This window comes from Photinus pyralis, unplaced genomic scaffold, assembly GCF_008802855.1.
Source record: "Photinus pyralis isolate 1611_PpyrPB1 unplaced genomic scaffold, Ppyr1.3 Ppyr1.4_LG3a, whole genome shotgun sequence".
Taxonomy (NCBI): Eukaryota; Metazoa; Arthropoda; class Insecta; order Coleoptera; family Lampyridae; genus Photinus; species Photinus pyralis.
This window is the reverse complement of record NW_022170509.1, coordinates 12,618,836-12,633,202: the sequence shown is the minus strand read 5'-3', so window position 1 is coordinate 12,633,202 and position 14,367 is coordinate 12,618,836.

The following is a 14,367-nucleotide window of genomic DNA, read 5'->3' as shown; positions in this document are numbered from 1 at the left end:
TGAATATTAATATACTATCAGCTATGGTATATTCTAGTTCTACTGTCTTACTCGAGGTCTTACTATTACGAAATTTTATGTTATGTTGACTTCAGGGACGAGGTACATCTGTCTTTAATTTTGCTATTGTCGTTGCCCCTTAATTTGATTTTTTCTAGGATTGTGGGGTTGGGATTATTTGGTATAAAATGTAGGCATTTGGGGAAGAGAGTTTATTTCCAACTGAACTGGTTCGATGCAAGTTTTACACTCTTCTGATTAGCAAAGCAATCGTCGTCAAACCCGATGACCTGTCAAGTTAATGTTTGCGAGTTTGTCAACCTTGCTACTTACTTGTCTACATTACTGTAATAGCCAATTTCATTACATATCGGCGGATATCCTGACTTTTACACATTCATAAAGTTTGTTAACCTCATATTATTACTCTACACTCTACAGGATCACACTATAGGCAAAAAGTGAGAGACCAAATTTAATCCGGAAGTTATCATTTGAATATTGATAATCGAGACTTTCCAAATATCAAATGAAATAACCTCCGCGCACGAGAGTCTTAAAGGAACCCATTTCTATGTAAATGCCTATCAAACTTATTACCTACTCAGTTTTTATTCAACGCTAAAACTAGACCTTAAAAACAATCAAGAATGTTAGAATAGTATATTAAGATACAAGTGTATAATCAAGTCTTTAAAGCACGCGCAACGAGTTTAAGGGCACGACGCAAAGCGGAGGGCCTTTAACGTTGCAAGTGCTTTAAAGACCAATTATACACGTGTATCTTATAGTATTTTTTATTATACCTGCAGTATAATTTAAAAATAGGAAATACAATGAAGTCATATTGACGTTATACTCGAATGCATGTCTAATTAAGTGGGCTGGGTGTTCGTAATTTCACGAGTGCCATGGAAATGTCACTTGACGTTTGCTTAAAAAATCATCGTCTTTGTGAATTAAACGATTTCCGTTGAAAAAGATAATACACCGTCCATTAAATTGATTGTTGTAAAATCTAAACAAACGTTGGTAGGTGTAAAATCCAACTCCAGTAAAGCCTATTATAAAGAATATGAAACGTTGTTTCCATGGATGAATAGGAAGTTACTTACGAATACAGTCTTAAATGCATCCATAATGCTGGCATATATGAAGGAAATGTCAAAGGTATTTAAATCTTCTATATTTTGGTGCACTCATTCAAAACTTTAAAGCAATGCTGCGATTAAAAAGTGGAACAGATTTGGAAGCATACCCTAAATTACGCGCGTTTGTAAAAGCTTCAACCAAAGGATAGGTACAAAAGCCAAAGAAATGTTCTGCATTTACACTAAGCGACCTAAGAGGATTTTTTATTTCATCCAGATGACAGTTTCAAAAGTCATACTTGAAGTATCGTTACTTAGCAACTTTAAAGCACGTGTGTTTTAAAGGCCCTTTTTCGCACGCATTTGAGTGTTTAAAACGGAGATTGTGATTCAGGTATAATAAAAAAAACTTACTAAACTTCGTTCTACTTTTGTTTAGTGTTGAAATCTAATGCGTGCGTCGGGGGTTAGATCCCATTTGACAACATTTCGAAAGTCAGTTTTCGTTTATAAGGTTCTTTTACTTAACTTTTTGTATTGTATGGACATAATTTACATATACTATACTTCAAATATTCTGCATAACAAAAGAAATACAGACACCAATTCCGGATATGTCATCATTCTTATGTGGCAAAACAAACAAATGGTTAAGTAATTAACGCGTAATTGTTTACAAAAACAACAATCAGTAATGTAGAAAACTCGTTTCAATTGATTTGCGACACTGGCTGCATTTTAACATTCGCTTTTCTTATATAATTTCTAGCTTTGTATAAGATACACATCTATAAAGTCTTTCAATGTATACTCGAAGATACTTTATTTTATGTATTGGTAGTGGTACTCAGTGTCAGGTGTCGCGCAGTCCAGCAAACTAGGTTACTTAATAGTCCAGGAGCAAGGGGTCCATTTTGACTAGCGTTTTTATGCAGCTAGATTTTTGACTATACTGTTAAATAAGCTTCCATTTCATGATTTTGGACACGTATGGAAATATAATAATGATAATCACCTACGTATATACAGGGTGGTGAAATAATTTGGGGGGCCAATAATCACATGTTATGAATTTTACATTGAAATCCCTATGATGCGTTACGCAAGTCACCACCCTGTATAGGTGAAAAGACCATATCACCCGAAGCAAGAATACCTACATCATTGCGTTTATACAGGGTGAGTTTTTTTTTCATTTTCACTATGGGGATCTCTTAAACTGTAAGAAATACCATAGAGTAAATACAAAGGAAATACAAAGTCGTTTAAATGGATGAAGAATTGCAGAATTTTATGCTGATTAATCTTCCCATTCAACGTTTCTTGTAGCTCTACAAATTAACGAAGTTGTGACCAAAAAACCGAAAATGTCATTTTCGAAAATGCGCTGGCGTCCGTTTATTTTCACAGATATCAAAAAATAGTTTTTTGCACTCCTTCGTTCTAAATCGCGTTTTCCCAATAAAACACGAACGTCGGGAATGTCACTATTACAATTGACTGTAACGGAAATGCTCCAGACATGACGTCGCCTTTGGCGCTCTGGAATTTTCTACGCGCGCGATAGTGGAATTTGTAGGAATATTCGAGAATGTACGCGGATGTTCGGGACTTACATTGCTTGCGTGTATAAATGGTTGCGGACCGAACATCGCGCTAGTCTACTACCGAACGAGTACGTAAACATCGAGCACGGAAAGATAAATTGCGATATAAATAATCGATATAAATTTGTGAGTGATATAAATAACCGATATAAATTGTACGGATTATATAGTGTTTTAGTTCTGTTTAATAAATATTGATATAAATCGAACCCGAATTTATAAATCACGTTACATTGGTGTCAGAAGTGGGATTAATTAAATTAATTAAAAGTAAATAAAATTAAATTAAGTGCTTGTGCTTGTGTATGCCTGTAACAAGATCTGCTGCCGCTAAAATGGAAGAAACGATGCTCAATTTGCTCCAGCAAATCCAAAATGGCCAACAGGTGTTGCAACAAGAAATAAAAAGCAACCAAGGAGAAGTTGGAAGAAAATTCTAGAAATTTTGAAGAGAAGTTCGAGAAAATGGAAGAAAATTCTAGAAATATTCAAGAGAAGTTCGAGAAGTTGGAAGAAAATTCTAGAAAGATTATCGAAGAAGTCTCTACATCAATTGAAGAAAAAGTTGAAGATAGAATTACGGAAGTTTCCAAAACATTTAAAGCAACATTCGTCGAGATTGAGCACAAGTATGAAGAGCTGCGCGAGCAATTCTTGCGACTGACTACGGAAAGAGCGTACTAGTAGTGCCCCAGATGAATTACTGATGGACCGTCTTCTTGAGGTGCCACAGTCTACTCATTACAAGAAGGTCGACCCAGAAACAAATACAAGAGTAGAAGGCGACGTTCAGCAAGCCCGAATAAAGCCACCTACTTTTGATGGTAAGATTCCTTGGACCACGTACGTTCGACAGTTTGAAGCAGCGGCTGCGGCAAATAAATGGACTCTTCAAGACAAAACTACAGCCCTGATTCTTGCTCTGAGAGGAGATGCTCTGGATGTGTTGCGGACCATCCCCGAGGATCAACAGAACTTCCAACAAATAGTAGCGCGACTCGAAATGCGATATGGCGATAAACACCTTCAGCAAGTTTACTATGCCCAAGTCAAGAACCGAATGCAGAAACCTGGAGAAAGTTTGCAGGAACTTGAAGCGGACATCGCTAGACTGATTCGATTGGCATACCCTACGGCACCGGAGAGCTTTCTTGATCAACTGGCTGTACAAACATTTATCGATGCCGTTCGTGATGGAGATGCCCAGCAGGCTTTGAGACTGGCTAGGCACGACAAAATTGAGAAAGCTTTGGCCCATGCGTTAGAATTCGAAGCCGCCAAGAAAGCTAGTCATGGAAGTGCGCGAGTACGTATGGTGGAACCTCGCAGTGAGAGCCGGGTAAGAACCATCGAAGAGGAAGGTGGCTCTGAAAGTTTTGAAGAAAAGGTCAGTAAAGTAGTGGAAGAAAAGGTCAGTAAAGTAGTGGAAGAAAAGATCAATAAAGCAATACAGTCACTGGCAAAGAAACGTGAACCACGATGTTGGAATTGCGGCGAGATTGGACACGTTCGCCGCAACTGCCAAAAAACCATTACAGCAGTCGGAAAACTAAGAAAGGTCGACAGGAAGGGGCTATCGTCGACCTGCAGAAACAAAGCCCCGATCTTCACTGTAAACATTACGTCGTCTGGAAAAGTTCTGAGTCTGTACATCGATGGCCGAGTTAATGGAGAAGACAGATCCTTGCTAGTAGACACAGGTGCAACAAGAACTATTGCAAGACCAGAGTTATTGAAGAATCATTCTCGGATCTCATCTTCGACCGTGCAGTTAAAAACAGCAACTGGTGAAAGAATAAAAACGCACGGAGAAATACAAATGTCTGTCACCATCGGAAAGACCACCATCAATCACCAGGTGCTAATTGCTGATATTTCTGATCAATTCATCTTGGGGATGGATCTTCTTAAGAAACTCGGAGCTGTGTTAGACGTGAAAAAGGGCGTGTTAAAGGTCGGCGATGAAGAACTCCCTTTCCATGAAGACAAAGAAGATGTTATCCGCCTGTTAACCACTCATGACGTCATTATACCCGGACTTAGTGAAAAAATTATAATGACCACTTTAGATGGATATTGTCGCCAGGGAAGCCTACGGATAGTCGAAGCACTAAACCAAAAGGAATTTCTAGTGGCTAGGGCTCTGGTAAAAGTTCAAAATGGCGTTCCGATTCGAATTATGAATTTGAAAGATAGTCCTGTTAAGCTAAGCAAACGAACTGCAGTTGGACAGTGTGTGCCCATCTCGGCTATTCGCTCTGTGAGATCGGAAAATCTATCTAAAGGAAAGTATCCAAGAGAGCTGATAGATATGGTCATTAAAAACACTCCAGATTTGGACAATAGACAACGACAAAAGGTGAAAAATATGCTTGTGGAATTCCGGGATGTGTTCGCGGTAAACGACCAGGACAAGGGAAAGACAAGCATAGTCACCCATAAAATAAATACTGGCAATTCCCAACCGATTAGACAACAGCCAAGGCGACTCCCCTTGGCTAAACGAGACGAAGCTGAGGAGATTATTAGAGACATGAGAAAACAAGGAGTCATCGAGCCATCGAATAGTCCTTGGTCATCACCGATAGTGCTTGTAAAGAAGAAGGATGGCTCCACAAGATTTTGCGTTGACTACCGTCTGTTAAATTCGGTCACCAAGAAAGATAGTTATCCACTGCCGAGAATAGACGACACCTTGGACACTCTATCTGGAGCCCAATGGTTTTCCACACTCGACCTAAAGAGTGGTTATTGGCAAGTGGGGATGGAATCGACAGACCGAGAGAAGACCGCGTTTTCTATAGGCTCTGGACTTTGGCAATTCACAGTAATGCCTTTCGGATTGTGTAATGCCCCCGCAACGTTTGAGAGACTTATGGAGGCAGTTCTAAGGGGACTAACGTGGCAGACATGTCTGGTATATTTGGATGATGTATTGTCGTAGGAAAAACTTTTGAAGAACACCTAAAGAACCTGAGAGAGGTGTTTGGACGATTACGAGAGGCCAATTTAAAACTAAGTCCCAAGAAATGCTTTATGCTCCAAAAAGAAGTTAAATATTTGGGGCACATCGTATCTCGTGATGGTGTTACAGCTGACCCAGAGAAGATTATAGCGATTCAAGAGTGGCCGATTCCTGAGAACAAGCACGAGATTCGAAGTTTTCTCGGTTTGTGCACCTATTATAGACGATTCGTGAAAGGATTTGCCAACATTGCCAAACCATTAATAAAGTTGACAGAAGAGGGCAATGAGTACGAATGGAGTGAAGACTGTCAAAGAGCTTTCGAACATCTCCGGCAAGCTCTTACTAGCGCACCTATCCTTGGCTACCCCAGAAATGAAGGAAAGTTTGTGCTAGATACCGATGCCAGTAAAACCGCCATTGGAGCTGTTCTCTCTCAATTGCAAGACGGACAGGAAAGACTCATTGCCTATTTCAGCAAAGTACTGTCGAAACCCGAGAGGAATTATTGTGTGACTAGGCGAGAGCTCCTGGGTGTGGTAAAGGCATGCGAACATTTCCATAAATATCTTTACGGCCGCAAGTTCCTGATAAGGACAGATCATGCAGCGCTAAAGTGGCTCTTGCAGTTCCGAAACCCAGAAGGACAGGTGGCAAGATGGTTAGAACGTCTTCAGGAATATGACTACGACATTGAACACAGAGCTGGAAAAGTTCACAATAATGCAGACGCTTTGTCAAGAAGACCGTGCAAGGACAACTGCACACATTGTTCTAAAATAGAAGACAAGATTGGCCATCTGCGACGAACAACTGTAGAGAGTGAGGAGTGGAAGCCCAGCGAAATCAAAACGGCCCAAGAAAACGACCCAAGTATAAAATCTGTTCTGAATTGGATGCGCCACGGACAAAAACCAGACTGGCAAGACATTAGTGCCACAAGTCCTGAAGTAAAGAGTTATTGGGGCCAATGGAATAGCCTGACTCTGAAAGACAACCTGTTGTATAGGACCCTTGAAAGTGAAGATGGCACCGAATCGACGCTGCAATTAGTAGTACCTAGAAGCAAAGTGTCGGAAGTATTGCGAAAATTGCATGACGGCGCTTCCGGAGGACACTTTGGTATTACGAAAACGTTGCAAAGGGTACGTGAGCGATTCTATTGGGTCAACCGTAAAGAAGATGTCCGGCGATGGTGTCAAAAATGTGAGTTATGTGCTACTGGAAACGGACCAGTTTCCAAGAAGAAGGCACCCATGAGGCAGTATAACGTTGGTAGTCCGATGGAACGAGTTGCTATCGATATCGCAGGACCGTTTCCCGAGACAGATGGCGGAAATAAATATATCCTAGTCGCTATGGATTATTTCACAAAGTGGACTGAAGCTTACGCCATTCCAAACCAAGAGGCAGCAACAGTTGCAGAAGTGTTGGTAAAGGAGTTCTTTACACGTTTTGGTGTTCCTATAGAAATCCATTCAGACCAAGGAAGGAACTTTGAATCGGCTTTGTTCCAAGATGTTTGTCGATTGGTAGGAGCCAATAAAACCAGAACAACACCTTTGCATCCTCAGTCAGATGGAATGGTGGAGAGAATGAATCGAACGATGGGTAAATATCTTTCAAAAGTCGTGGCAGAACATCAGAAAAATTGGGACCAGTACCTCCACCTGTTCCTTATGGCATATCGATCAGCCGTCAACGAGACCACGGGTCAGACTCCTGCCTGCCTTATGTTGGGTCGTGAACTACGCCTTCCATGTGACCTCGAGTTTGGGCGTAAACCCCATGAAGAATATGTCGCAGGTGAAAATTATGTTGACCAACTAAAGGCGAAGATGAACGACATTCACGACTTGGCTAGAAGTCATATTCAGATTGCCAGCGATCGCATGAAAAATCAATACAACCTCCGCTCGGCCAATGAAACTTTTGAAGCTGGAGATCTGGTATGGCTGCACAATCCACAGAGACGAAGGGGTCTTTCTCCCAAGCTACAAAGACAATGGGAAGGTCCGTATGAGGTGATCAAGAAAATAAATGACGTGATATATCGTATCAGAATGAACCACCGGAAACCGAAAGTTGTCCACATTAATCGACTCGCACGATATGCCGGATCCAACAACAACGAAGAAGTTAGAGGTATTCGAGAAGAGGAACGCAGCTTTGGGATCGAGCCAAACTTTAACGATTTTATGTCAAATTACGCCCAGCGGAAGAAAGCTCGATTTGGCGTTACTCAGGAAATTTGTCAAACTATTTTTGAGCTTCCGGTTAACGTTTCCATCGCCCATTGTGTCGCCGAAGACCTTCGCATGGGTAGAGGTATAGCTTCCGTATTCCGGAAAAGATTTGGAAGAATGGACGAGCTGTTAAAGCAAAGACCACGAGTGGGTAAAGTACTGCGCTTGGAAGATAGTCGACGCTCTTTGTTCTACTTGGTTTCAAAGAAAACGTCAGAAGGCAAACCCACCTATGAAAACCTCTGGTCTGCTTTAAAAAGCTTAAAGAAACTCATGGCATACTATGACATAAATAGCTTGGCGATCCCGAAGATTGGATGTGGTTTAGATGGGTTGGACTGGAAAATAGTGCGAACCATAATCGAAGTGATTTTTAGAAACACTAGCGTTCGAATTACAGTATGCTGCTTCAACCCACAGGGGACGACCCTCCGCAAAACTGTGGACTGTTACTTTTTCAAGAAAGGTGTTTGTCGAGCAGGCTCTGACTGCAGATTCCGACACGAGGCATTAAAAAGTAATACTAACGCAGTTTCGCAGACGTCCAGAATTAAGAAGGGGGCAGTGTAACGGAAATGCTCCAGACATGACGTCGCCTTTGGCGCTCTGGAATTTTCTACGCGCGCGATTATTCGAGAATGTACTAGACTTACATTGCTTGCGTGTATAAATGGTTGCGGACCGAACATCGCGGCAGTCTACTATCGAACGAGTACGGAAACATCGAGCGCGAAAAGCTGATATAAATTTCGAAGTGTGTGATATAAATAATCGATATAAATTGTACGGATTTTATAGTGTTTTAGTTTTGTTTAATAAATATTGATATAAATCGAACCCGAATTTATAAAACACGTTACAATACCAAAAAAGGATACGTGCCATAATGCTTGGTAATATTCAAGAATTTAAACTCTACACTTTCAATAAGTTGACACTTTTTAGATTTGTATGGTTTCCAGATAATTAAACAGGTATATTAAAATCACCAACTATTTATACTAGTATTTCTATTAAGTATATCAATAGGTTTTTCTGTATCATCAAAAAACCAGGAGGTGTATACACATTACATATAAATTACTTTTCTCCATCATACACAACTTTAAACCACAACCATTCAACTCCATTCATAAAACAATTTAAACTTTCTAACAAAAATACCGCTTTAACAGTTATTAATACTCCACCACCCCACAAATCATTAACACTATATCCCTCATATACACAATATAACAATCTAGTATCAAACAGTTCATTACTAAAAATACCGTCATTAAGCCACGTTTCACTCAAATATATAATATCACAGTTGCACATGAATACATTCACAAGTAAAGAACGTAGTCCTTAAGCCATTCTCATATTCTGGTAATAAATTCTGAATTCATTACTCTTTGCTGCCATTGGGATCAATTGATCATTTACACTTCATCAAGTGCTTTCCGTTAGTACATCGCGAATATGTGAAGTCTCATCTTTTCTGAAAAATATTTTCCCCCTCTTTATCCATGCATTGTACTTTCGTGGACCAGATTTAATGATACATTTAATTCATATCAGCTAAACAACATTTTTATTTACATTTTCATATAGAAGGAAGAAGTACCTCAATAAAATATGAACCCTTGAATTTGGCTGATTCATTATTGAAATTATGGAATTAAACGAGTCTGGAATCTACACCTGCGAGGAACTCCAGTAGTCCGTACACAAATGTCAAGGAAAATTAAATAATAGAGCTGTCGGAATAAAGATTACAATTTAATTAAAAAAACATAAAGGAATCGGACGAGTTCAGCAAATGACGGCGGTCACTTTCGAATGACTAACACAAAATTACGGCAAATTGATCTTCGTTCTTCGTTCGTTGCCACTTACCTCGTTGAGGGCCACTCAATTTCTATCTTAACTCCCCGTATGAAATTGAGAAGATACGATGTTAGTAATAAGTGCACAAATCAATTTAGGTACCGGTTTATTCTCAAATATCAACGTAAAGTAAAAGTATCATCACACGACACACATATACAAAATATTCTCCGAACTATTCGAAATTATAACTTACATTACTCACAACTATTAGTAAATTCACTGGGCAATTGAAATTCCCCCAATTTACCAAACCTCCAATCAAAAATGATCGATTAGCAAACTAATTACTGAATCTTAAAACAACTTTCCATAAATTAACCGGCCCCCGTGGCGCAGTTCAGTTGAAGCTAGATTGCGGAACTAAGGGTCCCGGGTTCGAATCCGGGTTCGGACATTTGTATATGTACAGTGGATTGGGTTGGTAGAGTAGCTTTGGCTGAAACCCCGCCCACTCAAAAATAGAGGAAAAAAAATAAAATAAATTGATATTCCGGACAAAAATTCCCACGTACAGGTAAATCATACAAGGAAATTCGTACCTTGAATAAAGCTAGATGTTGACACCAAATTGTGAGCTCAGTTCTCGCATGCGCCCCTGAAAACAAACAAAAGAAAAACCCCGATAGATACTGAGTAGGTACCTACTGATGTGCACAAATTACTCAAATGTAATCGCACAATATATAACCCTGAAGAGAGCAAAATAGTTATCAACTCAGAAAGTTACGGTCCTTCATGACTTAATGACCTATTTCTCAGAAAAATGGTCGCTTGTTATCAGTAGATGTGGCAGTAAGTCAAGAGCGTCGGCACTTGCAGGTATCGGTAAATTTAACCCAAGATTTCAAAACTTGTACGTCGAACAAGAGTTAGTAGGTAACGTAAATCGTATCCGAAACTTGAACCCCTCTTCTTTGATTACATACAATTTACATACCTCTTAGGAGGGCTAATCGTAGATGAAATCACAATTTCAGTACGACAAATTACAGTCGAAACCTAAAGAATGTACACTCTAAATAAACGGAATGCAAATTGTGGTACTTACGATAAAAAGGAAATAACGCAAATGTATATCCTACTAGGAGCACAGGCGAATCCTCTCCACTAATTACTTCGGAGGTTCCAAAATATGACTGCATTCGCCAGAGATCAATATATTCGGAAGATGGCAATTAGAATTCCATGCGTTCTACCTTACGTTTTGAACTGATTGTTAAATTCATTCGTAAGAGCATTGGGTTATAAATCCGAAGGTCGGGTGTTCGAACCTGGGTTGAGGTGAATTTTTCATCTGTGGCGGAGATGGAAATTACCTTAGACCAGTTCCGAGCATTCTACCGGCTACTCCGAATTAGGTTTTCCTGCAGTTTTCCTAATTCGTAAGGTAAATACCGGAGTAGTATAGACCATCTTAAGACCTTCTGCAGAGGCACCTCTAAATAGCATTATGCGGGTCACTCTGTAATTGGGCGTATGCCTGTTGAGGGCCCAAAACAAGAGAGGGATAATAAAATAAAATAAAAATAAAAATGTACTTCGATACGACTTACGAAAGGAAGAGGAAGATGAGAATCGACACCGACAAATCAAGCGCTGGAAATTGGCGCGGACAAACGTACGTGGTTAAATTCAATTAATAGATGGAGCCATCTATCAAATCGATTCAAAAGTAACGGGGGTCTTTCGACAAGTAATAAACAGTAACGACCCTTCATATTAGAGAAAATAAATCGTTACGTAAAGTAGCAAAAAGCTTACCTTACTTTCAAGCTGGCATGGCGGGCGGTTTCTGTTATCTAAATCCAAAAATTAAAACTTCTTTAATTAATTGTGCGGCATGCTGAGGTCTTAAAAATCTGTAATTGGTGTCAAAATTCTAATTAATTAAAATGGGTGCTTTTTAGACCTCTCATAACTCAGTCGGGTGTTGCTTACTGAACCTTATTAATTAGGCTACTGTTAATTATACTCGGTTAAATGTGCAAAATGAAATTTCTAAATTCATAATTCTAATCCATTGTCTCTTGAATTCCTCTGGTCGGGAAAAGGTCTTATCAAACTGATACCGGCGTAAATCTGCATAATCTTGAAGTTTTAATGCTCGTTTTAATTTACCATAGGAAACCAAAAATATTACGTCTTCTAAATGGCAAAAGCTTTCAGACGCAACAAAGATAATTGAAATATCTTAAACAGAAATAAATTGAATCTATAGTTAGTCCCTTGACCTATTACTGAAAACAATGTTCGAAAATTCGGAACCGTTGGCGAGTTATCATGTACGCAGACGGACAAACGAAGGGACGGAAAGTCCAAAATCATGAACGAGCTTTGTCGTTTTGTCGTTCATGGAGTGGGTTCAAGCCCTTAACTTCTAGTTACAGCCGCTTGATTGTAATACAGATGGTTATAATAATAAAACTATCTGCGTAAAATGACGCACAGCTCATTGACCTGCAATCATCAAAATGATTATTTTTTTACGTTGCATCACGAACAATAATTTGTTAAATAATTTCAGTTACTTCTTTACGTATTTTTACGAAAAAATTTCGGATTTTTTTTCATTTTAGTTATCGTGAAATATGAACGAATAGAATTCATGTAAAAATATTCCATTTATGTCCATTTGTTCGCATCCGAAATGCATTTTTACTAAAAATAATATTTCATTTAGCTGACAATAACAATGTTGTTGTAAGGGACACTATATTAAACAAAAAATTATGTGTTTACTGAGTAACCTACAGAAAAACACTGAGCAGCATTTTTTGTTACATAGGTCCCTATCTAGTTACTGTATAAGTGTATAGGTATATTGAGAGATTGAGAAAACAAGTATACTGTAGCGAGTATATTAAAAAGCAAGAAAAATACAGAATAGCTACCATAAATTGAATCATATTGGAAGGTGCAAGAAGTGTATGCCTTCGGAAAACAAAAGCATTTAATTCAAATTTCAAAACTTGCGAATGATGAAATTTGCGTTGCGTTGTCCCACAATGGAATTTGTGAGAGGCTACCGCATTTTCCTGTTTAGAGTTATGCTAATGTCGAGTCTAAAATTACTGCTCTTTTAATAGTATTCGTCCCCTATATAAGTTTGGGACTACGTTCTATAATTACTTCAATAAATTGACCATAAGTTTTTCTATGAGAAGAGCATTCATAGCCGGTATGAGGTCCAATGCAGACTGATATAATTTAAACTTTATGGTGTCAATTGTTATTTTAAATTACATGGCTTTGCAAATAGTGAAATGAACCAATTTTTAGTATCTGACGGAAACCACCCCGTTATGGGGCTGAACGAGGGTCATGTGACACACTTTGTTAACCCGACCGTACAAAACTTTATGTGATATCTTATTTGACAATCTTCCCAAAGTTCGTAGACTGAGTGGTAGACTTTTGATGCAGTAAAGTACTTAAAGACTAGAAGCTGAACTTCGCCTCAAATTTCTATCAATTTTATGTACCGTAGAAGACGTAGAAGAGCCACAAATTCACTTCTTTGGTAATAACTTATTTTAACTGACAGTTAGTTTGCTTTAACTAAAAATTAGACCTTAAATAAGGTGCCCCAATGAAAATTTTTAGAACTACTGACGTCAAAGTGCAGCCAATAGCGATTTTTCACTTTGAGGAAAATACGCTAAAAATGTGTAAGTATAATGAGAACCCCCCATTTAAAAATATGTGGAAGTTGCAACCCCTCGCACACTGTTAAATATAAGGAATTAAGTATATAAATAAAACAAAATTTCGTTGGAACACCTTGTATAAACAGTGATTATACCAGGAATGTTACAACATCCTTGGATTATACACAGATGATGACTATTGTCGCAGTTGTACGTTCACGTGGCAGTCGAATTTGAAAATCTGGACGTGCTACGTGTACAGTTTTGGTGATCGGGAACTTTTAATATACCTTCGAACAAGGGCTCAAAATTTAGGATCTTGCCGTTAACCAGCTGTTACGGTTAGCGATCCGAAAAAAAACTTCTTTCCTATCGCAATCGCTCCTACTCGAAAATGTTCCTTTGTGTATAATTTACCACTCGTAAATGAAAAGGCTTTGATACGATTCAGGCTGCAGGCGCGTTCTGTAATTTACTGTAATTCATCTATTTACACACATACAATTGTAGGTAACCCGCAATTTGCCACAAATCCGAATTTGTTTAAATGTTTCTTCACAACGCACTCGAAGTTTAGGAGTTCTCGCTATTTAATATGTTTTTATTCGAAGTGAAATTGCTAATTCTATACTACTATTCGGATAGATTACACGTTACGGTTCCCGAATTCCAATTTATATTTACGCTAAATAAACCAAACGTAAGAATAATAAGCCTAATTTCATATGGGTCCACGCTCGTAACTTCACTAATATATCGTAGACTGGATTGAATGGGATCGATTGTAAACTTGAACAGCTTCAGCGTAGCTCACGTAGTACGCGACCGTTCGCCAAAATCAACTTAGAATGCCCGTTCTCCCACTTTACTCGCTATAATTGTGCTTGCGGTTGTTTACTTTCAAGATTGTACTACCAAAGGTTATTTTCCTTTTCA